This window comes from Chinchilla lanigera, unplaced genomic scaffold (genome assembly GCF_000276665.1).
Source record: "Chinchilla lanigera isolate Chin_1 unplaced genomic scaffold, ChiLan1.0 scaffold00007, whole genome shotgun sequence".
Taxonomy (NCBI): Eukaryota; Metazoa; Chordata; class Mammalia; order Rodentia; family Chinchillidae; genus Chinchilla; species Chinchilla lanigera.
In genome coordinates this window covers 17,779,773-17,806,503 of record NW_004955408.1, presented here as the reverse complement: position 1 = coordinate 17,806,503, position 26,731 = coordinate 17,779,773, and positions in this window count along the sequence as shown.

Here is a 26,731-nt window from a genome sequence, read left to right as displayed (position 1 = left end):
TGACTCTGCCAATCAAATGCATGTGAATAGGACATGCATTCAGAACTGAGTTACTAGGGAAAGAGGCAGGGTTTTATTACTGCAGAGTAGGGCAAAGCCTCAAGGTCCTGCAGCCAATAAGTGTCATAGCAACTTCCAGTTCTGAAGGCATCTTCTCGTCAGGGTAGAGACAGCCTATCTTTTTGTGGTACAGTTTTGAAATGGGAATTTGGATGTTGCCTCTGGACATTCAGCCTCGGTTCTAATACTTCAATCCCGTCAATAATTCATAAGCTATTTAATGAGTAAAATACGAATATCTTTCTCACAAAACTGGCTCATGTGGCTTCTTTTCTAATGCTGTTCTCTGGACAAAGCTGCTCTCTAGTGATAAAGAACAGCAGAGATAAGAGTCTACAAGAGATTTTCCTTTTTGCAAGTGCAATGGACATGAACAGTGCAGTCATATTCTTCTTGGGTTGTCAATAAACTCTGCTTGCACCTTTTCAGTTAGGTTTATTCCCTATCATTATGATCACTGATCAATGAAATGAAACAAAACTGGTTGTAATGATAAGTGCTTTTAAAAGTTTTCAAGTTTTTAAGAAAATCCCACTTGAGTTTTGTTTTGTGATTGATACCTGAGATAATCCTAAGAATCACATAAATTGTACCAGAAGAAAAGTCAACAGTAAGAGTTTAAGCACATTTTAGCTGCCAGCACAAATTCCATTTCTTTGAGTAGAAAATTAGCCACCAAAACTTGATAATGACATTAAAACAGATCTATAGAGAATTTTAATACATTAGAGGCCTACTAAATATTTGACTATAATTTAACTACTGATAAATCCACTAACCTTTTTAGAAAGTCCCTCTTATTTCCTTGGGGATGGTGCAGAAATTTCTACCAGGATAAGCACCTGAAGGGGAAAAATGATTTAATATGTACAGGGAATAGCTGAATTTTTGAGTTCATCTAAATACCTTAGACTTGGTATTAGGCAAAATAATTTTATGGAAAAAATAAATAATCTAATAATCATTCTTTGTTCACAATGAAGCAACAAATCATTTCAACTGGAATGACAAGGAGGAGGATTAGTAACACTTTTTAAACCAAACTTCATTTTTGCATTTATTTCTGCTTTGATCATATATTTTAAATGTACATAAATTGGAAACATTTTTTCCAATTTAAATTTAAATACAAACAACCAAAGAAATAGTTTATCTTTTCCAGAATGTGATGGTAGCATTTATAATTTCATACATGTGCGACGGGTGACACTGCCTGAACAAATCAAATTTGTCATGTCCATTTTGTATTTTGTTTCTCTTGTTCTGCTAGTAATGTGCCAGGTTTCAAACCTCAGTGACCCTGTGTCTGAATCATCAATTCCTAAGAAAGAAGGAAGTATTACTCATCTTTACACATCATGCTGTCTCTCTTTCTTTTCCTTCTTCTTCTTCTTAAAACAAACAAGATTTCTAATGTGATTATCATTGAAAAGTTTAATGGCTTTGAATTTGGATACATCTTACATTTCAAAAGAGGGACAGTTATGTACCTTAGACAAATTGAAAAATGTTACAAACAATTCCCTCCTTTCATAATATATCTCTCCAGTAAGACTCAAAAATTCTTAACTTACCATGACTTAATCTATGATATTATATTCATCTCTATGAGTCCTCTTCTTTAAAAAGAACAAATACTTTCAGGAGACAGTTTAAAGAGAGACAGACAGACTGAGAGAGACTGAGAGATATGAGAAAACAAAATGTTAATCTACTAGCACATTATGTTAGGTAATTAATTAGAAATGTTATCACACATCTTTTCTTGCAAGGTTTGTGACGAAGGAAGTAAGGAACAAGTAAAATTTTTAAAATGTTTTATTTTGACACCTAATATTTGTACATATGTATGCAGCATAGTGAAATGTTTTGATACATGCAAATTGTGTAATGATCTAATGAAGGTAATTAGTATACTGACTACCTCACAGTTATCAGTTCTTTGTGGTGAGTCCATTCAAAGTCCAATCTTCTAGTTATTTTAAGATATACAATGTTATTTTTGACAATAGTCACATTATTGAGCAAAAGAACATCAAAATTACTCTTCCTATCCAAGTGTAACTTTGTACCTGTTGATTGGCTATGCCTCAATCCTTACTATACTCTCCTGATCATCACTAGTGTATTTCCCACTTATAGGAGATCCACTGATTTAAATTCCATATATAGCATCATGGGCTATTTCTCTTCCTGTGCCTGACTTACTTAATTTATTATAATGTCCATCACATACATCTGTTGTTTTTACACATAACAGGATTTCATCCTTTTTATGACTGTATAGCATTCTATTGTCCAGGAATACCATGCGTATTTTTTATCTCTTCATCTACTAATGGGCAGTTAGATTGATTTTCATATCTTGGCTATTGGCAATACTGCTGCAACAGACATAATGATACACAAATCTCTTCAACAAGTTGACTCTGATTCCTTTGGATATATTCTCTATATTCAGTCAGATGATTTTAGTTTTAATTTTTTTGAAGAACTTCCATCCTGTTTCCCTTAATACCTATACTTAGTAGACATTTCTTAAAAGAAGATACGTGAATGGTCAACAGGTACAATGTCACTCATCATCACACATGAGAATTAAAACCACAATGAGCCATAGCATCACTACAATTTGAGTGAGTGTATCAAAGAGATGATTAAATTCCAATTGAAAAGGGATGGAAGCCTGGATTGTGAGGCACAGGAGTATGATACCTACCAAATCAGTATGCGTGAAAATCACTATGAGTAACGCTATGACTGGGGAGTTTTTCCATTCAGACATTGTTCTGTCAGTCATATTTTTTTCCTGCCTAAATAGTACTTGGGAATTTTTTATCTTAACTGTTAGCTTCCAGATTTCTACACTAAGTTTGGCCATTTTTGAGGCTAATTTTATCCAAGTGCATTTTGAATTCAAAGTTGATTAGGTTTTAATTTTAATTTTGAAAACTGGTTTTGGTAGTGGGGATTGAACCAGTGCCTTTGCACCCAGCTACATCCTAACACCCACATGTCTGCTTTTTGGATACAGGTTCCCCTCAGGTCACTAAGTTGTCCAGGGTGGACTTGAACTTCTGATCCTCTTTCTTCAGCCTGCCAAAGTGTTGGAATTCAGGTAGGTAGTACCACACCCAGGTTCAAAGTCCATTATTTTGTAAGTGAAAAAGGAGGAAATTGGACAAAATATCTCCTTATGGGGTCAATTTATGCAGCCATAAAATTTTTGATTGAAATGATTGGAAAATGATGTGTGTGCATGTACAACTGAACAGCTACCATTAGGACAGGTTTTTAGTTTAACAGCATTACCCTAAACCATAAATAAGGCCTTGGTAAGACAAAATGAGACTGAGCCATGGACACCCATTACCCAGATTCATATTTGCCTCTCTAAACATGTCTTCTCTGTACAGGAACAAAGATAGAAGATTTTAAAAGTGTACTAAACCATTTTAAAATCGTTATTTTAATAGTGGTAAAAATTATTTAAGATTTATTTATATAAGATTAGAAGTAAAAATATCTAGAAATATCATGTATATATGCTAACCCTCCCTTTCTTTCTTTCTTTCTTTCTTTCTTTCTTTCTTTCTTTCTTTCTTTCTTTCTTTCTTTCTTTCCTTCCTTCCTTCCTTCCTTCCATCCTTCTTTCCTTCCTTTCTTCCTTCCTTCCATCCTTCTTTCCTTCCTTTCTTCCTTCCTTCCATCCTTCTTTCCTTCCTTTCTTCCTTCCTTCCTTTGACACTGGGGCTTTGTTACTCATTGAGGCTCAACTGATCCTCATGCCTCAGCCTTCCAAGTAGGTGGGAATTGAAGTGCATAACATCATGCCCAACTATAGTGGTATTTTTAGTAAATATTTACAAGTATTGGTACTGACTATTTGAAATTGCAAAGATTTAGTCAAGGCCACAAAACAACTTTTCAGTCATATAATATCAAAATGTATGTGTTACAGTTCATTTATTTGAAGATAAATATACTGTCTCTTTCCCACGGAGACTAGAAATACACCTTCTAAAATTTTACCTGAAACATAATACTTCAGGGAAGCTTTGGCTGCAGAGTAGGCACTATTCTTCCCAGTTCTGCAGATGTCCTGCATATATATTTTCTCTAGGGATAGGAAATCCACAAGCAGATCCATTCTACAGGATCCCAGGCTACACGGTTGTCTGCTGTGGGGAGTTATGGCTGTGTAGTGCAACGTTTTCTGCCCCACTCAGAGGCTGCTTTCTCAATCTTGACTTGGAACTGGCCATACTAGTGCGTCCTCAAGTTGGCCCTCGGGTTTGTGCCTCCCTGACAAGGGGGAGAAACAAGAACCCAGCACTTGCTTTGTAAGGAGCAGTAGCATCACCCATCTCCTACTTCATTTAATTAATATTTCTTAGACATAAAGAATTATACCTTAACAGTGTAATGAAGACATAAAATGTACAGCAAAGTGTCACATTGTTTAATATTCATTTAAACCATTTTTACCATTTCTAAGTGCTGTTACGCATTCAGTTTAATCTGAAAACATCCTTGTATCAAATGCTCTAGAAGTTAAACTTAAGTTTGCAAGTTATGAAAAACACAAAAAAAAATGAGAAAAAAAGTTAGTTCATCTAAGTGTGAAGCACATTTTCTTTCAGGTCTAACTTAATCCAAAGATTCAGATACTCTTCAGCATTCACTTCTACTTCCCTGAGCATCCTTCTTAGATTCATCCTCTCTTGCTCAGATTGACTTTGACTTTGCCAACTTATTAACATGCTTTTGAGTTGGAGCAGTGCATCTCTCCACTGTGGCAGAGGCATCTGATGCGTTTGTTGGTTTGTGTTAGTAGAATATGTTAGTAGAATATGAATCAACTTACTCCAGAGAGACAAAGGAATGCTTGCCTATAACCCCAGTTTCTAGGGACTCTGAAGGTAGACAGAAACAGGAATACCATAAATTCAAGGTCATCTTGGACAACTTAGGAAGACACTGTCCAAAATAAAACTTTAAAAGAACTGAGAAGTAGTTCAAGGGTAGAGCACTTGCTTGGCATACACTAAACTCTGAGTTCAATCCTCAGTACTCCCTGAAACCCTTAATATTTTAGCTCTATTTGAATCCCACTTACACAGAAGAACTACAAGGGAAGGTCAAGATATTTTAGGCATTCATCCAAAATATAAGAAGGTTGTTCACCAAAACACTGCTTGGAGCAAAGGACTATGGGAACATACTGAGCCCTTTGCTTGAAGAAACACAGCGCACCATTACTAAAAACTTGGAAATAAGTTTGCTCTTGAATAATAAAAAGATAAAATTTATTAAATGATTAATTGATACTGGAATTTGACCTCTATTGTCCATTTGCATATTTTTTTCTCATTTTTATAATAGCTAGTATAAAATAGTTACTGTTATTGGCACCATTTAATGGCAAAGGAACTTAGAATATTGGGCAAATTGCTTCAGGTGGGAAAGCCCCATAGCGGAGATGTGGAACTGAGATTTGAATGAGAGAATCATGAAGGTAAACACAGCTCAGTCAATTTTAGTCAGAGCTTCCATGCTGCAGAAGTTCCCTTTGAGAGGCAGATTCTCCCTCCTGACTGAATATTCTCACAAAACAAAAGAAATAAGTGTTACTCAAAGAGAAATGTGGGGTACAATGGAAATGTGGGGTGTATGACCCTAAAGCAGGTACATTCAAGGCCATGCAGCACTGGGAGACCCTTTAACTAAAGAGCCTTGAGTCCCACAGAAAGGCCAGCCCTTGGCCGGGTGTGGTGGCACACGCCTGTAATCCCAGCACTAGGGAGGCTGAGGCAGGAGGATCATTGTCAGTTTGAGACCAGCCTGGGCTACAAAGTGAGCTCAAGGCCAGCCTGAACTGCATAGCAAGACCTTGTCTCAAAAAAAAGAAAAGAAAAGAAAGGAAAGTAAGAAAGAAAGAAAGAAAGAAAGAAAGAAAGAAAGAAAGAAAGAAAGAAAGAAAGAAAGAAAGAAAGAAAGGCCAGCCCTGATGAGACACAGAGGAGTAAGGGCGTTCTTTCCTCACAGTTAAACTTTCAATTCTTTGAACACTTTTTGGTTCTATCAAGCCTATACTCTCTGAGGAATCTTTGATAAGAACTTAATTTTCTGTAAAAATCCTAAAAGGAGAAAGTGAGTGGGCCTGGAGCTTGAAATATTTTGCAGCCCAAATGATTCTTCCTTCTCCAAATGATAAAACAGCAGTTTGTATTTATCCATAAGTCTCTGAGGAGTAGTTGTCTACAGCTTCACTTCTCTGAGTCCATAATGCCAGTCCCGAGGCTGAGGAAAGTCACCGTGATGTCTTATCTGCAGCTGCCCGCTGGCCATTTTCTCCTGAACAAACCTCTCTTAAGTAAGTAGGGATCCTTACATGTACTATTACTACACTCCATATTATTTAAATTTAATGGATCTGGTAAGTGAAGCTCAGGGAGATTAAAGGACTCAACTAATAAAGAGGTTAATAAGGTAAATAGTTGGGGTCAAAACTCCAATTTCTGGTATTTCTATTTGCACCTTAATGCTAGAACTGCATCTTTCCTTGTTTATGTTTTGCATGCTTAAAAATATAGTTCTTAGAGTTAAATGTAATGTTTTATTCTCTAAACCTCATGATGTTTAGTGCAAATAATCCGTATGAAGTATCCTTTGTTAGAAAATTTCCATGACTCATTTTTTTAAATTAATAGATTTCGTTTTTGGAGCAGTTTTATGTTTAAAGAAAAACTGAGTAGGAATTACAGAGTTCTTATGGACCTCTTCTGCCTTTCTCTTGCCCTGAATATTTTTCCCAATTATTTAATAGCTTGTGTTAGCGTGGTCCAATTGTTATACTTAATGAGCCTTATTTAAAACTAATGTCCATCGCTTACATTAGGGTTCATTCTCTCTGCTGTGTATTCTTTGGATTTTGTAAAATGTATAATAGCGTAATTCCACAGTTACGCTCCTATACTACCTGATTTTGCAGTCTTAAACATCTCTTAGGTTCCACCCATTCAGCTTTCTTCCTTCTTCTACCTTCACATGGAAAGCTACTGGTCTTCCTCCCATCCATTGAGCTTTCTCTTTCTCACAGTGTGGTACAGTTGGAATCATACAGTAAGTAGCTTTCTTAGACTGATTTCATTTTCAGACTGTATACCTTGTGAAACAGTTAAACAGAGGTAATAAACAGGTTACCTTCTTATTTTTTCTGGTGAAAATACTGTAAATCTACTCTCTCCCTACTTTTCAAGTATTGAACATTATTATTAACCATTATTATTAGTCACCATATCCTCCAACAGATGTTCGGAATTTATTTTTCTTAGCTAACTGAAATTGTCTTTTAATGAACATCTCCCCAGTACTCCCATCTCTAATGCTGGCTTTGTTAAACATTACTCTTTTCTTCTATGAGTTCACATTTTTAGATTTTACATATGGAAAATCATATAGCATTTGTCTTTTGTGTCTGTCACTATATTGTCTTCTATTGTATGAAGGTAACTGATGTTTATCTAGTCAGCTATTGAAGGATATTTTGATTGCTTCCAGTATGCGGCAATTATAAGTGAAGATATAATAAGCATTTAAATACAAATTTGTACATGGCGTGTTTTCAATTCCTACAGGAATATCCAAGAGTGTGTTAGTTTTATTATATGGTATAACATGTTTGCAAGGAACTGCAAAAATGTCTTTCAAAGTAGTTGTAACATTTTTCATTCCTACCAGGAATGAGTGAGAATTCCAGTCACCCCACATTCTTGCTGGAGTTTGATGTTACCAGTGTTTTAGATTTCAGCCTTTCTATCCGGTATGTAATGGTATCTCATTTTTGTCATAATTCCTAAAGGAATATGACATTGACAATCTTCTATTATGGCCTATTTGCCATCTCCATATGTTCTTTGGTGAGTACTCTTATGAGATCTCCTGTGCAGTTGTTAACTGGGTGGTTTGATTTCTTATTCTTCTGGTTTAATTTTTTTGTGTATAATTTGAATACCAGTGTTTTATGAGGAATGTGTTTTACAAATATTTTCTCCCTAATTATGGCTTACCTTTTCATTCTTAAAATAGTGTCCATCATAGACAAAAAGTTTAAATTTTTAATGTAGTTTACTTCATCAATATTTTCCTCATAGACTGTGTTTTAGTACTTTATCTAAAAACTCATTGCCAACCTAAAGTTACCTGAAATTTTTCCTATGTCATCTTATGAGTTTTATAGTTTAGGGCCTTCATACTTAGGTCAAAGATCCTTTTGAGTTTGTTAGGTTTTACAAATTATGTAAGGTCAATGATTCTTTTCTTTTTAATTTCTTTTTCTTCATTTTTTGGATGTAGATGTCAACTTACCTTGCTACCATTCATACTGTTTGTAAACAAGGGTAGTTTTTCTCTCACAGATATTTTTTTATCTTGGTCAGAAATCAGTTGTTTACATAAGATTGCTTTGCTTGACAAGACAAAGCCCGGGTTTTGTGGGGATAGTAAGTCCATTTTTACTGTTCACAATCTGTCTTAAGATAAACAACAGTAGAACATGTGTTAACTGTGGATTTTATTCACATAATCGTAATTCTACTACTCATATTACTAATGAGCACCTAGAATTTTGGTTGATTACATCAAAGGTATGGCCTTGGAGAATCAACACGTCACAAAGTTATCTAGAGAAAATACGAGAGGATAATAACCTACAGCATGCAATCAATGCTGGTGAGAGGAATTTGTTAGTGTTACGTCCCCACCCTTTCCTTTCGTGAGTTCTTTGATTTCATTTGCATAACTAGCTCATGATGAAATGAAACCTGAGTTCTAAGACATTATCATTGCAGCACTGATCAAGCTGTATAAATCAGAAGCCAGTAATTAAAGTGCATGTAAATAGGTAGATGCAGATGTTGAAAAGTAATGCTTCAAAAACTCACTTTCATTTTAAAACTAATGGGTTAACACCTGAAAGGACAGGTGACAGATGAGAGTGAAGAGGCATGAGGTACACTAGACACCGAGAATCCTGTCTGAAACCCGTCCTTTCCCTTCGAAAATTACTCTTGCTCCTCAGTGAATCCTTTACTCTAATAAAATTGCATTCCCAGCTCCTCAATAACCTCCCACTTTTGTTATTTTTCAAATGTCTTTCAGGGATACTTCTCACAAATATCTGACCTTAGATTTCAGGACAAAATTAGTGGGTCATGAAGCAAAATAAAATTGATAGCATCTTGTTTAAGAAACATTTAAAATGTCTGCTTGGCTCAAAACCAGCACTAAACAAAGTATCAGGGCCTTTGAAGAACTGACCTTGTGTAAGTATACAGTCCTCATCTGTCTGAAAGAATATGAAGATTCTATACTTTATATTCATTCTCTTCCCAGGCAACATTAATATCTTTTCATCCTGATGACTGCTGGCATTTTATTACAGTATATATCCGGTTTGCATACATCCCTCTGCGTCTATCTCTCCTACCATTTCCTGGAACATTACTTCACCCTTGATCAAAGTTGGGAATGTTAGGAGTTTGTGATTTTTATATTCAAAACTGGCTTCCTTAAAAACCCTGAGGGCATCTGAATTTACCTCCTGGATGAGGCTGGCAGCTTTATGTGTCCTATTTACAAAAAGAGTGATGTTTCAAGGTAGTAACAGTTCTAATTTTCAAAGTCTATGTGTTTGACCTTTGATTATGTGTCATTTTAGAACGTGGATCAATTTTAATTTATCCCCGGAAAAATTTGCAGAGAACAATTTGCAGAGATTTTTCTCAGTAAGATATTTATTCTTAGCATGCGCTATTTTCAAAAGTCAGTGTTATTTTCTGATACCTTTCTTATTTATAGAATCATCACTTTGTATTACATAACTACCAATATTTCCCACTGAAAAATGTAAGTCCAAATGATATCAGATTGCTATCATTAAAATATTTGGCTTATAAACATTAATTTAGAAAAGTAGTTCTTGAAAATATGAAACGAATAAAGAACAGCAGCTATTTAACTTACCCATGTGTAGATGGTTCACAAAAGGTTGTAAAGGGCTAAATAAGGAAAATGGCAAATAGAATGTAGATATTTATTCTTTTTTGCTTGTTTATTTGTTCAGGTTTTTGGTGAACGGATGATGGAACCAGGACTTTTGCACTGTGCTATATCCACACCCCTTCTTAATTTTGTTTTTAATTTTGAGTTACTCAAGCTGTCCTCAAAATCCTGTTCCATCCCCCTCAGCTTTCCAGACATGTGGCACCACCCCTGGTTGCCAATATTTCTTATTTTAATTATCAACAAATACTTATGGAGAGCTTTCTAGCTACAAAACCACCTCCATGGCTCCTGCCCTCAGGTAATATGGATTTTACCATATTAAGAAAGCCAAGGTGTTCAAGGGAGAATAGTAACTTCTGTAAATGGGAAGTCTAGGAGAACAAATGACAGGGGTATGTGCTTTTCTGGGAGTCTAGAGAAGATTTTCCTGTGCAAATACACGTTATGAGTGACAGAGAGACTACTATGTAAAATTGAGAATAGAAGAAGAAAGCTGTGCATTGAGCTCTTGCTGAATGCCGGGTGTACATAACTTCCAGCTTCCCAAAACCATCATTTTCCCACCCACCAGTGGCACCAGGGCTGGTATTCAGTAATGACTTGCTTGACTGGGAGGATACACCAATATCTACCATTTGTTTAAGGTTAAAATGTCTTTTTTTTTTAATCAAAGCATTTCAATTTTATGTATTCATTTTTCATTTTAAAGATAGAAAACTAACAAAACAACAATGAAGACAAAAACAAAACAATACAAAAACAATATATGACCTCAAAATAAAATGATAGGAATTAACAATGATATCATTTCCAGTGTTTTGTTTTGTCTTGTTTTGTTTTTTTTGTTTTTTTTTGGTTTTTTTTTTTTTTTTGGTTTTTCTCCGGTACCGAGAACCGAACTCACGACCTTGCGCTTGCCAGGCAGGCGCTTTTGCCGCTGAGCTAAATCCCCAGCCCTGTCTTGTTTTGTTTTGTCAAATGCTTTTTGATCCTACCGTAATCATAACAGTTCTACAGTGAGCATCTTAATGGTTATTACAAGAACAGATTAGTAGGTTTCATATTCATTTGTTCTCTGATAACTTCCAAAGTCTTCCTCTGAAAATCAGTCCTATTCTTGAAGCAAAAAATACTTCATACTACAATGATGTCTTCTCATTTAATTCCCTCATAGAAGTTATAGGATTACTCATCCAATCTGCTTGCCAGCTAATCATGCACTCTCTTGTCCACTTTTTCCACTGAAATCTTTAGAAATTATATACATAGATTATTACATAGACTTGTACTTTTCAAATTTTTTACCTATGCAAAATTTTTTACCTATGCAAATTATACTTTTCCTAGAGGGAAGGATTTATTCACTGTGTTGGTAAAATATGCCTATGTAACAAACACTGGGTTTAAACTGAGGGGAAGAAAAAACAAATATTATATTAAATTTCACAATGAAATATTTTTCATAAATGGAAGTGACTATGGTATAAAATGTGAGTAGCTTCCTGCTGCATCCATTTTTAGCTAACATCTCTGTATTCCAGTAGTATTTAATTTGCTTTTAAGTTGTGGAGGCATGAAAGTTTAGGTCAGATTTTTATTTCCCTCCTCTTCACCAAACTGTCCTTTTCAAGGTTGTTGATAATGGTACCATACTTTAAAAGGATATACTAAATTATTGTCACAATCTCCCTTTAATTATTATCAGACTTGATCACTCATTTTTCCTTGATACAGATCCTACAGCTGCCTTCAGGACAGCAATCTCTCTAGATGCTTTACTGGAATTAACTGTGCTCTTAAATGTTTAATGCAAAAACATTCAGGATTTTATCCTTGTCACTCACTCACACACTCACACACACACACACAAGCACACAAACATCATTTCATGGAAATTGCTCACATCATTATCCCAGTGACTTGCATGTTTGGATCTCTAGCATGGATTTCTCTCTTTTGTCTATGCTTATTTCCCAATACCTCTCTATTTCTCCATCTTGATGTCCAACAGTTGGTCTTAACAACATGAAACTAAAATCTTGATCCTTTGACTGATAACCTCTCATCCTGCTAAAAGACAGCTTCATCTTTCCAATTACAGAATACAAAGGCCTTTGATTTAGATTTGATTTATCTATTTCCCCACATATCACATACAATCTGTTCAGAAGTCTACTTGGGATTAATTTGAAAGTACATCCTGGAATCCAATTTTTAAATGGAGCAAAAAGAACAGACAGTTCACAGAAGCAGAACAGCTAATGGTCCTTCAATGTATGAAAAGATGTTCAATTTCATTCATAATAGGATAAATTAAAATTAAAACAACACTGAGATACTATTCCTCATATATCATGTTGGCAAAAGCTCAAAAGCTTGACAGCACAGTCTGCTGGCAAAGCTGTGAAAAAATCAGCATGCTCATATATTTAACACTGGGAGTGCAAAATTATACAGCCTGTGTGGAAAGACATTCTGCAATACTATTCAGAATTGTAGATTCAGCTCCTCTTTGGCCCAACAATTCTACTCCCACTTCTACAAATCCTCTCTACACATGCAAACACATAGATAATCTCATACATCAAATTCATTCAGTTGTTTTTAATATTCAGAACTTAAATGCTCATCATATATGTGCGAACTCCACACAAAGAATGCAAACATTATGCACTGCAAATATGTGCTATGAAAATAAAGAAATTGGTTGAGTAAATTATGGCACACTTACATAATAAAGGGCTATACAGCTATAAAAAAGAATTGGAGATAAATCATGCATGGATATTGTGCTTTGCATGTGTGCTAAAGAGTATGATATGAATACAATGCATAAATTTCAGAACAGTGTGTATATTATAGACATTCAAAAAAATAAAAATTGAAACCACCTTTACTTGCAAACAAATGCAAATAAAATAATCTACCTGTAAACAAATGTCCAAAAAGAATGATTCAATCAACTTCTGTTGGGACATAATTCTGGTAACTCTCCTAGTTAGATAACATAGCGTTATGTGCTTCTTAATATATTGTTTTATCAAGTTCATAGCTGTATCAGTGAAGTGTCATTATCAACATTATTTAACCTTAATGTAATAAAGCCATAAAAACTAGCTTCCAATTCATAGGAAATACAGGAAAATTTAAATACTTCTATAATTATAAGTCAGGCAAGACTCATGTGGGTAACAATCATATGCACATGACAAATTGTAAAGGGTGTTTTCATAACAATCCTCAAATTGTGAAATAAATGCAATATTAATTAATATTACAGATTTTTTTCCTTTTTGGATGCTGAGATATAATAAGAGGAAGAGATATCATTTTTGCTGCTTTTAAATAGTTCACAAAAGAAGTATTAAATATTGCAAGATCTAGGTTCTGGGTAATAAGTATTTATTGTACTATTCCAGCTGTTCTTTGCTCTTGAATTTTTCATTTTGAAAGTAGAAGACAAGATTTTCACATGTGCATGTGTTCCTGTGTGTGCCTTGGGAATCTGACCTTTATCACTCTCTTTCCTGAAATCTATTAGTACGTTATCATCATCTCACATATAAAGCCCTCAATCATTTCCTCTGTAGTTCTTGTCAACTGAAGTCTAATTTCTCCAAAATATACGACATATAAAGTTGTGTAACCCTTCCACTTACCATTCCGCAATGGCTCTGCATTTCACTGTGATTTGAAGTAAAAATTCGTACGCTGACTTTTATGGCTCTATATGATCTCCCTAACTTAACCACATTATCTTACCTGTCTGAATTAAAGCCAGTCCTCCATACCTATGGGTCCTGTATCTGCAGATGACTCAATCAACTAAAGTTTGAAGATATTTCAAGAAAGAAACTGTATTCAAGAACACACAGATTTTCTCCTTTACGATTATTCTCTGAATAACACAGTATAACAGCTATTCATATAGCATTTACATTGTATTAGGCTTATAAATACTCTACAAATGACTAAAGTATTCAGAACCATACGCTAAGGTTATATGTAAATACTATGGCAATTTATATGCAGGACTTGGGCATCTGCTGGTTTGGGAACCTGAGAGAAGTCCTGAATACTGAAGAGACTTTCTTTTTTTTCTTTTGCATTTATTTTAAAGAGAAAAGAACAAAAACAAAAGAACACAAACAAAGACATAACACAAAAACTATAGAAACAATACAGAATTTCAAACAAGGTGACAGGAAACTAACAATGGTTGTTGTATTACATATTGTTATCTTCAAATTGGTTACTCAGATAAGCAAATATAGACATGCAAGAGAGATAAAAAAAATTAAGCATTAATTGTTCCTTTCAATAACTACTAAAAATTAATAATGCAGTTATCTTAGCTATCTTGTGTATACATAAATATTTTTCCCTTCTTTCTTTCATTTTTCTTTTCCCTCATCCCAGTTGTTCTTTCCTTTTGAGTAGTTTCTTTCACAGTATCTATAATCTATATCTAGATATAGATATAGATATAGATTATATAGATATAGATAATAATATATAGATATCTATATCTTTTTCCCACAGCCCCTACAGCATTTGTTATTAGTTGATTTCTTGATGATAGACATTCTTTTTGGGGTGAGATGTAGCCTTGGTGTGGTTTTACGTTGTGTTTCTCCAATGACTGAAGATGTTGAACCCTTTTGCACTTATTTATTTGCCAATTAGGAGACTTTCTTATGGACTTTCTTAACACTGTCCCTGGGCTTGTTTCATTGCAGGCAAAGTGGCTTCCTTGCCCTTTCTTCAAACATTTGAGTGTCTTCTCTTAGTCTTTAGACTTGGTATTACCTCTGCCTGAAATTCTCTTCCCCAAGATATCCATTTATATGTAAATCCTTTACTTTCTATAAGTGTTTGCTCAAATGAAGTACACTTCATTTTGGCTTACTTGATCACCCTAGCCAAATTTGCAAATTACTAGGTCCCTCATACTCACAGCCCCTACTATCATTCTGCTAGATTTTTCTAAATTAAAGACTTTATGTACGTATTTTATTATAATCTTTTTTATGCTTTATCAACTTCTGACATACTACACATACAAGCACATTTTTACCACGTCCCTTTATCAGAAGAGAAGATCTAGGAAAGAAGATATTTTCATTTCTCATGAACATTGATATATTCCAGGCTTTTATACCTGGCACATAGTAGGCCTTCCTCAAAAGCTACATTTTGAATGAAAGACAGAAGAGTGAGTATATGCTAAGCTATTCAGAAATTCCTTCTTTAGTAGCTTATCTGAAATATTGGCTTTCTTTTATTTTTTTTTTGGTCATGACTGACAGCAACAGTTCACTGACAGTAAAAAATATTTTATATCAGAAAGTTCATGGACATCGGACAAACTTTGTAAAGTAGTATTTAAGTGTACAGTGTTTCTAATTGTGTTAATAACACTAAAATGCATCTATTTCATTAAGGAGTCATCTGTTTCAAACTAAGAGAAATTAATTTTTAAGGACTATTAAGCAGTTTGGTTCTGAACAATTTTCTAATTTTCAAAGGGCAGGAAGAAACCTCAAACTTAATATAAATATTCAGTTTAACTATATATTTTTAGATGACAACATTCAATTTTTATATACAATGAATATTAGTCAAAATATTAAAAATATTAAATTAATTGACAACATTCACATTAATGAGAAAATGCTATTATCAAACCCAAAACTTCAGCAGACCACATTTGAGTTGAATACATCATTTTTTAAGTGAGAAAAATGTGTGAAAAGTGAAAAAGTCATATTCTATTGAAGGACTCCTCAAATAAGGAAGCAGTCATTTTTTTTTCTAGAATACCCTATATGTTTTCAGAATCCAGAATAATATAGAATAATAATTTAGAATTATTATTCAGAATAATAATTTAGAAAACACTTGGTATACTTTAAACAACCTAAAATACAAACTTCACAATTCAAAATTTCAGGAGATAGGGTTTTCATGTGAATCATTAATACGGGCTCTTTCAGTGAGGCTCAGGGAGGTTATCAGCATTTAAACCAAAATACAGAAAGATGAAAGTGATAGGAAATGACTGCTGACTGAAAACCAGAGAATATGAAAGGAAAATATGATACATGATCAAAAACTCAGGAAAACAGAAAGTTTAGCGATGAAACCCAGGAAAAGTAGAAAGTGGACTTTTGACTTCTGAGTTAAGAGAGAAAACAATTTTAAAAGTGTAAGCAATTTCAACAAGTTTATGATCTAATACAAATGAACTGCAGAAGGGATGGAAAATCGTGCTTTTGAGCTCAGGAATATAAAGAAGAGTTACTAGAATTGGATCAGAAAAGGGTAGAAATACAACATAAAAAGGCAAGGTATATCACTTAAAATATATTTCTGTTGAATACTTAAATCTATGCCTCAGTCATATCGCCTGAGAAGATGTGGTTTTTAAAATAGCCTATTGCAAAGGTAACAATGCTTAAGTTTACCCATGATATATATAAAGTGCATGCAAATGAATTGCTTCAGTTGGTGTCTAAAACATGAAACAGAGGATATGCAGTTTTATTCAGTGAAACATAGATGATGAAAATATATGCCCTGAAATATATTTATATTCAAATCCTAACATAAATTGATACCTAATGCAAGTTGTTTAATTTCTTTATGTAAAATTATCTTGTATATAAGTGGGAAATGAATCTTACCTACTTGTTTATCCTTGTTATGCACATGATGTGTAATATAGGTTAGCTATCGTTATCTTATAATTATCTTCATTGTTATCATCCTTTAATAATTAATTTTGGAAAACATAACTGATTAAGTATAATTCCTTTAAATCATGGTCTGCAATATTAAACCTAAGCTTACCTTGTTTTTTGTTTTCTGGTGAAGCAATAAGATATATATGTCTTATTAATAATATTAGTAATAATATTAGTGTTGAGTCTGTTTCTAATTCAGGCCTCCATTCTCACATAAATGTGACTATATTTTTCTTTAAAAATATGAAATTTTTACAGTTAGATATAAATAATACTTCCTAACTTTGGTGCTTCATTTTATTTCAGTCATCCTTATTTATTTATTTTTTGTTGTTGCTTTTTTTCTCTTGGTTTGGTTTGGTTTTTCTCCGGTACTGGGAGTCTAACTCATGACCTTGCACTTGCCAGACAGGCACTGTACTGCTGAGCTAAATCCCCAGCCCCCTCAGTCATCCTTATTATGGAGAGGATATAGTAATAGGTAGAAAATATAAATTATACCATTTAAATCTATTTCAGGGGCCTGGGGATTTAGCTCAGAGGCTCAGTGCCTGCCTGGTAAATGCAGGGTTGTGAGTTCAATTCCCGGTACTAGAAAAAAAAAAAAGAAAAAAAAAAAAAGAAAAAAATCTATTTAAAATTAAATATTGTAAAACTAAAGACAAATACAGGCAGTTTTAATTCTCTGTAGAAAAAAACTGGACTAAGTTATTGCATAATCATAATCTGATGTAAAAATAACTGTATTTAGAAAATTCTTACTGACTGCTTAGAATACACTAGTAATACTTTTTCTCCTAGATCTTTGTAGTAGTTTGCTCCAGCTACCATAACAAAACTCCACAGACTGTGGGGCCCAAAACACAGATCTATTTTCTCACAGTGCTAGAGACAGGCAGGGTTCATTTCCACTAGCCCCTTGCCCCTCGGCTTGCCCATGGGCACTCTATTTCCGCCTCCACTGCCCACCCTCTGCCATCTGTTGAGAGTCCAGGACCTGACACAATCTGCGTGCCTTTATCTCCTTTCTTCTAACAGCACCAGTCACACTGGACGAGTGCCCATTCAAGTAGAACCATTTTCATTTAATTACCTTTTTCTTTAAAACCTTTTCTTAAATATGGTCTCATTATGACCAACAAAGGGTTAGAGTTTCAGCATATGAATTTTAAAGGAACACAAGTCAGCCTATAACAGTCTTCTTTAAAATTATTGTAAGTCATAAAATGTCACCTATCTTAATAATTTACTGTAATGTAAAACTGGTGATTTGCTCTCAGTACCTCTTTACTGTTCCTGCCCTTCAAGAAATATGACTTTGCTTAGAAAAATGAACTGGTAAAATCTATTCCATCCAGGTAGTTTAAATAACCCAGAAAGAGTCTTTGGAACAAGCTCATGAATCATGTTCTCAATTTTACTTATGTCAAAACCCATTTTGGGACCCTTTCTTCCTGAAAATGGTTAATGACCCATGTACTATCTGACAATTCAAAATTTCTTAGACTTCCAGGCCACCTTTTTGGCTTCATTTGCACGGTAGAACATTCTAAAACTACCCTTGAAACTGGATAAATCGTCTCACTATTAATAATTAGGGGGAGGAAAGATGTCAAAACTGTAGCACAACTGTATGCAGTTTAATCGGAGTCTCAGTATTCTTTGCTTTAATGATCTTTTCTCTTCTGTGTTTCACACATATCTTTTTTTCACAGTTCTCCTTCTCTGTCTCCCTATTTTATTTCTAGACAATAGTCGAAGGTACAGTGAGTGAAAAGACCAGGTAGATGCAATGCATCTTTCTTAAGTATCTCTTAATATTTTTCTTGATATTGCATCTTCATTTTTAAATTTAATTTATATCTCTAGAATATGATCTTTACTCAAGAAGTACCCCATTTATATGAGATGGAAAAAAACAATTTACATTTTAAAAAGTCAAAAGTTTGTTGAGTATCTTGTTACAGTAGATTCTATATAAGTATAGTAGGAACTCAGAGAAACAAGAAATTGAATAGCACGTCACTGAAGGTTGTCCCATGGGAAGGGACTTCGGGAAGTCTTTCAAGGGTAGATAGGATCTGGATAGGTTTATGTTTGATGAATGGCTTCTCTCAGGACTTTGTTATAGTCAAAGCAGAGCTTTTGAGATAAAGCCTAGGGTATCCTCAGGACATGTTGATAACGGCTTGGAGTAACTGTGCATGCTGATTTCTTGTTCTATACCTTAAAATGAAAATAGAAATATGCACCATTTCCATCTCTCATTTTCTGAGGCAGATTCTGTGTTTGTTCTGCACCACCTAAGTTTCTGTGATGCCTATGGGATTAGATTAAAGGGGAAAGTAGGAAAATGGAAAAAAATATCAACCAATAGTACAATTAAGACCATAGGAGTTCAGAGATACTCAGGGAAAAGATCAGTAGACCTAGAAGGCAGGAGAAATATGCTTTCTTGGAGGTAGTTTGGAAAGTGGTTTCCACCATGAATTTCCAGGTAGCAAAATCGCTAATGTATGTTTTGAAGGAAAGTTGGTATGCATGGTGGCCTTCCACGACATCTGTCCCACCATTTAAATTCTCACTCTGCAGCCAGGCTGTTGGGTTCTTATTTCAGTTCCATCACTTACTTGCTAGCGGATCTTACCTGCTACTTAAGAAGTAACTTAACTTCTCTGTGCTTCCACCTTCTTAGCCATAGGGTAAGATAAGCATAATGCTTCCACCACAGGGTTTTATGGGAGCTTGTTGCAAGTATGTGGTGCAGCAAGACAAAGGTGATATTTGACACAACTGTCATCCTTTTATTGTCTGTACTTCTGCTTTCAGAAAGGACACCGTCATGGAGAATAGTCAGAGGAAGGTGGAATAATGACTGCAACCCCTGTGAATGTAAACTGAGAAGCAAAAAGTTAAAACACAGTGTTGCTTCTTAATTCTGTGGCTATGGACAAGGACAACAGCCTGCAAATAAGAATACCAAGGGCTGAATTTTCAGTGACAATGACATAACACAAAATTTTAAAAATCCTAGTTAAATGTAATTACTGAGACCATTTCTCATAATTTCCTTTTGTCTCAGTAATACTCTACATCATCTCTGAAAAATAATCATGGAACCTTTTCTGTAAAGCTCCAAACTTCTGTGTCCTCCTTTGTCAATGTGGGATTGCTACCTTATCAGGTTAAAGTAGGAATAAAAGAAAGTCTGATGAGACAAGCCAAGCAGAGTGGTAGCCCAGGGGCAACAGCTTCAATTGCATGGGTTCTGTTACTAAAAAGAAGTTTTATGTTTTTCCTTCTAAAAAAAAAAAATCGTTATGTGTTTCCCTTGGGAATAAAATGTTCTACATACTTTCTCTTAGTATGGCTCTCAGTTTTGAGAAGAACACATAGACTGTTTATGAGAGATGAAGCTGGTTTCTCTAAGCACTGGTACAATTAGGCCTCATGGGACTGCACCACTGAAACCATAAACAGGTGCTGAGATGTGCACAATGTTCCCTTTGCCATTCCTAATGAGGCTGCTAAAACTCATTCCCCTTGCTCTAGGCTTGGGCTGCCTAAGTGCCTGGAAGGAAGCATGTGCCTCCCTTCAGAATTCCCTCTAGGTTCCAGCTCACCCTCCAGTGGCACTAAGCAAGCATGAAAGATGTAATAGCTACTTCAGTCATTACCATGAGAAATTTTTATCACAGTCTCTTGTCTCACCTGGATTATGTCCCACCACCGAGAATGTAAATATACATAGAAACTCAGTAAGTGAATTTGTGAAACATGGAATATTGAACATGTATTTTTTAATCTTCTACAGCATCATTTCTCAACCTTTTCTTCGTCATTATCTCTCTAAAGAGCTCCTGTAGATATTTTTCTTAGTCACTGCCTTCCCATAAAATATAAACATCACATCATCTGTACATGTAAATATTACTGTATGTACATCCTTGCTTACATATAAAAACAACGAGAAAATAGAAGGTTCTCACTACCACCAAGACCAGTGCTACCATGACTTTGAGGGAAAGTCTTTACTCCGATGGCATCAACAGAACAGACTCAACTACCTGTCTCTAAACAGCAACTAAGGAGACAGAGGTGAAAGGCAAAGAAAGAGCTTTAATCAGTCTTGTCACACTAGAAAGGACAGATATAGAAGTTTAAGAGCTGTCTTTGAGGGGTTGTCACAAACTTTGAAGTTTTATTGAAAAGGGGAGCAAAAGCAAGGGTCAGGTGTTTGCATAGTCTAACCTTGTTCAGGTTGATCATTATCTCAGGACTGGATATGTAAGGTAGCCTCAGAAAAAGCTCTTTTGACTTGATGGGTCAGTCTGATTCCCATAAGATGCCTGATCCTGCTTTGTGGGGGTGGTGAGTCTGTAAAGGCTGTTGGAACCCAAGATGACTGCGGATGAGAATAATGGCTAGAGAATCTCAGACACAACTCCAAGGGGTCTAGACAAAGACAGTGTGAAACTTGGCCGTTGAATGTCCCTGTAGATCTTCAAAATACTTTAGTTACTCTTATCTTAGTGCCCTCAATCTTGAAGGGGAACAAGATTGGCTAGCTAAATTCAGGGTCAACATTTTTATATTCCTAGTTTTTAGATAAACTCTCATGTTTATGTGCATTGTGGAGCAGGGATCTCACCATACCTAGTAAGGTAACAAAAGAGATAGATATAGAATGAATACAGAGATATCAAGCTTTATTCTGGTTTTAGTTACCTATCGGGTATCTGTAGGCACAGCCTCTAAGTTATATCAACAATAGAGTATTGATCCTGTGGCAGGGTGGGGGCCAGTGCTACTGCCCAGGATGAGAATGCATTCCCGTGGTCTCCTGAAATAATGTTATCCTGAAAAAATGGAAAAACAGGAAGGAAAAATGGAAAGAAGGAAGGAAGGGAGAGAAGGAGGGAGGGTAGAGGGAGGGAAGGGGAAAGAATGAAGAAAGAAAGAGGAAGCACAAGGCTGATTCTTCTGATAATGTCAAATTGAGCCAGATTTCCATTTACATAGAAAATTGTAAGGATAACTTTAAAGGGAATTCCACACTAAGGTATCTTCAAAGTCAGGAACTGACAGTTATGTAAAGGTCCTTTTCTTTTTTTCCAGTGTAGAATCTTTCCTATATGTACTGATAATGTAACAGCAGATCACAGTTAAAACAAAGTCCACTCACACACAACACACACACTCAAATTTTGCATGCACACAGACTCCTATTTTAGAATTCTTACAGGTAATACTATTTCTTCTTTTCTAGACTACGTCATTATCCTGCAAACAAAAGAGCTACAGCTTTCTGTACAAGAAACATAAGGACTTTTTCTTAACTTTGGTTACTTAGCAGTGTGGCATCAAAAATACTGAATAGTCAAAGTTGATTTAAATAACTTTATACCATCAACTAGTTCGTTTTCACAGGCCATTTAATTTTTAAATTAATGTTAAATATGTGCTTTTAAAATAAAGTTAATACATCGTTTGATCATTATTTTGACTCCTTTAAGGCTTTCAAGGTAAAAGCTGTTATTTACACATTTCCATGCTTTTTCATGTTAAAGCTTGGTATAAATATACACATATGTATCCATGTTTATACATGGAGGATCCATTTATTTTTTTCAACTGTTGATTTTCATCTGTGGTGAGAACTACAAAAATTTTATTTAATCTTTTCTCTTATTTATAAATAGCCAGGATAAGGTCTTTAAGTCAATTGATTAAAAAAACTTCCAGTGGAATTACAATGACTAAGCTAGCTATTCAATGAAATATAGATGATTAGAAATCAGGATGACTTTGGAGTTTCGATGCAAAGATGAAGTCATGCAAAACATCTCTGTAAAAGAAAACTGGTTTTTATTTTGGATGATAAGCAGCCTTCACTGAGCCAGGCGTGGCAATGACACTTGTAAACACACTGATCTGGGAGCCTGAGGCAGGAGTCTAAGTTCCAGCCCAGCCTGAGCAAGGTAGTGACTCAGCAAGATCTTGTCTCAAAGTAAAAAGTAAAGAATGGTCTAGAAGTGTAATTCTATGCAAGGGTTCTGGGCTTTTTATCCCCTGTACTCTACAAAAAAATGAATAAATAAATAATGCAAAATAAAAAGTTGGCTGGGGATAAAGCTCAATATGAAGGCCCTGGATTTAATCCTCAATGCTACAAAAACAAAACAAAACAACAAAAATAAAACAGAACAAAACAAAATGAACCATGCACAAAAATACCTTACTTATGTTTTCGTGCTCTTCATTTACAGAAGATTTATATAATACTTTGTGCCAGGCCCTATTCTAGGTTACAAATATTAACCCTAAAAGCCATCCAAAGTTTTATCTGCATTTTAAAAATTAAGAAATAGGGACGCTAAAAGATTATATAATAATATAATATAGGAAAGGTAGAATTATGAAGGCAGAGACAAGACTTGAACCAGTTTGGTGATTTCACCATCTGTATTGTTACACATACCTCATGCTGCAGGTTTTGTTTTGTTTTGTTCTTATTTTAAAGAATAAAAAAACTAACAAAACAACAATGAAGACAAAATCAAAATAACACAAAAACAATTAAAATGATACATGCTCTCAAAACAAAATAATAGGAATTAATAGTGGTTGCTATATTACATACTGTTATCTTCAATGAAGTTGCTCAGCCCACCAGATGTAGTAATGTAAGACTGATCAAATAATCAAAGACAGTAACAACTAATAAAAAAAACAACATTGGAAATGGTGCAGAGCTTCACCATACAAGATGGTAGGAGTTTAGCAGTGGATCTTATACTGCATATTGTCGTCTTCAGCTCAGTCCTTCTGATTACCAGATTCAAGGGTGCAAAATTGGTCAAGGAAAAAAAATTTTGAGCATTGACTGTTCCTTTCAATAAACCAGACATCAGCAATATACCTATCCCAGCTATCCTTGTATTTACATGTAAATTTTGTGTTTCATTTCAAAGAGAAAAGGAAAGAAAACAAAAATAACAAAAACAAATATATGAAACAGCATAGAGAACAATACACAAGTATATGCAGGATAGCTAGGATAATTGAACTGCTAATATCTGTTGGTTTATTGTTTTGTTCTGTTTTGGGGGCATGTTTTGCTTTATTTTTCTGTTATTGAAATAAGTAATATACTTATTTATTCAAATAAATAATATATCTCTTTATACTTCCTTTAATTAAGAAATAATTAAAGAGCCTGGGAGCACCACAAGCACCTACCTGGCAAGTGCAAGGTCCTGAGTTTGATTCCTGCTACCAAAAATGAAAAAGAAAGAAAGAACTGAAGGTAAAGTACAGCTATCCAAGGAATAGATCATATAATTTGAAAAGCATGAAGCCTAATTTATACTTCATCTTTTTTAAAACTGTAGTTTCTTAGACAAAATTTTCTAAAATGACACATATTAGCTGTTTTATTCTCTGAAGTTTTGGTCGTGTTTTATATTTCTGTTCACCCAGTAAAGATGTGTAGCTTTGCCAATAAGACCCTGGGAATTATAGCTTAAACAAATATGGATATTAACTTACAAACATATCAAGTAGAATTACTACCAGAAGTTTAGAATAATTCATTTATCAATCTATAAAGTTCAGACAAGCATGTCACGCTAATAAGGAAAACTGAGTGCAAATTCTAACAAAACTAGGAGCTGGCTAATCAGTATTTCTATATTTAAATTGTAAGCAAGCTCTTTATTAAAGGAGAACAAATCAGAGCGGAACTTGATAGCCACTTTTCAGAGACAGGAAGGGAAAATGAAAATTTGTTTATTATCCAAATATGAAGTGTAATTTAACTTTGATTTCAAACGAGTATACACACAGAACATTTCTAAAAAAGATTGCAGCACATATTTTATCAGTAAAAAAGAAAACTTTCAGATATCTTCTGAAATACTTCAGCTTTGGTAGAGCATAAGAATGTTCTATTTTACCTTTAATTGAAACATACATATTAGCAATAAAATTCATAAATCAGAAGTACAAAAAAGAACATGGAATCATAAATTTGACACATTTTACATTAAATAGATACATCAACCATTAAAATAAATGTATCTCTTACTGAAAAAATAGATTAAAATCATATCTAATAGTTCACTTACCAAATCAGACATCTACTATTGAATCATTACATATTGAATACTGAAAAAGATACATCACCTATCATATCAAATACCTTCTTTAGTAAATCAACCCCACCATCTGATTCAAAACTGTCTTCTACTAAATCAAAAAACTACTCAATAAATCAAACCAATATTGCATCAAAGAATTTCATTTAAAGTAAATATAGTGTATCAACAGATAGCATATATCATAGAAAAGATATAATTTATTAAGAGAAAGATATGCCTTTTGCTATCTAATACTTTCAAATATGCTCTTTGAAAAAGTTATTCATTTAGATTGCTTTCACTGCAATTTTTAAAAATACATTCAAAGCAAATGATAGTCAAATATGAAGGAAGTGTTTGAGATGCTTATAAAATAAGTGTGTACTCCTAAATGGCTCCAGTATGTAAACAGTGGGTCAATTTCACCTCAATGTTTCTAATCCATTTTAAATTTAATTTTCATTCAACTTTTTATTTTATTGACATGTAATTTTACACATTATGGAGTAAAACATAATGTCTTGACATGCATACATTGCATGATAGTCAAATCAGGGTATTTAATATATCCATCACTAAAACATTTATCCTTTCTCTGTGGAGAGAACTTTCCATATCCACTGTTCTAGCTATATTGAAATGCACTATACTTTATTGCTAACTACGGTCACCCTATTCTGCACTTGAGTACCAAAACCTATTCCTTCTACCTAACTGTAAATTCATTCTTATTGTGCAAGCTCTCATTCCTCCTCTCCTACCTCTCCCCAGCTGCTGGAGTCCCTATTCTACTCTCTCCTGCTCACGTGCTTTACACTCCATATGTAAATGGCATCATGTGCTGTTGATCTTTTTCTGTTGGGCTTATTTCACTTAACGTAACATTCTCCAGACCCAGCCATGTTGTCAGCACACTGCTTTCATGCATTTTTATGGCTGCATAAGTATTCCACAGTTATGTAGACTGCTTTTTCTTTATCCATTCGCTCATTGACAGACATAGGTGGATTCCATCGGTTGGGTACTGTGAATGATGCTGGGGTGAGCATCGAAGTACAGATATTCCTTTGACTTACTGATTTCAGACCCTTTAAACATAGACACAGTAATGAGATTGCTGGGTCATGTGGTAGCTTTATTGTCCTTTATTTTTGAGGTGCTTCCTTACTCATCTCCATAGTGACCGCACTCTTTTATGTGCCCCACAGTGTATGCAAAGGTTTATTTCCCAAGATTCTCATGAACACTTTTCATTTGTCTTTTAATAACAGCCATTTTAACCAGAGTAAGGTACAAAATGTGACAGTTTAGGGGAGGGGAGGTTGTTGTTTTTGGTGTTACTGTTTGCTTAGTTATATGGTTCGCTGTTCTTCCCATGTGTTTCAAATACAAACAGGCAGTTTTAATGTCTCCTGCATTCTGTATCACTCCCTTCCCCCAGCTGTGTCTAGGATAGGATGTTCAAACTCTGGAGATAGGACAGTTGCAAAACAGCAAAACGTCTTTGTAATTCCTGTTTTCTATAGAATTTAATGTGAAACAGTTTCTCTAATTTATGTTAGAACATACTTGCTTTGGTCCAGTTCTATATACTTCCTCAAAAGCAATTTAATTATATTTATTGTAATACAGAGTGGACTTCCTCTCCATGGGAGAGTTATTATATAGTAAATCTAATGGAGCAGCCTTATCTAAATAATATATATATATATATAT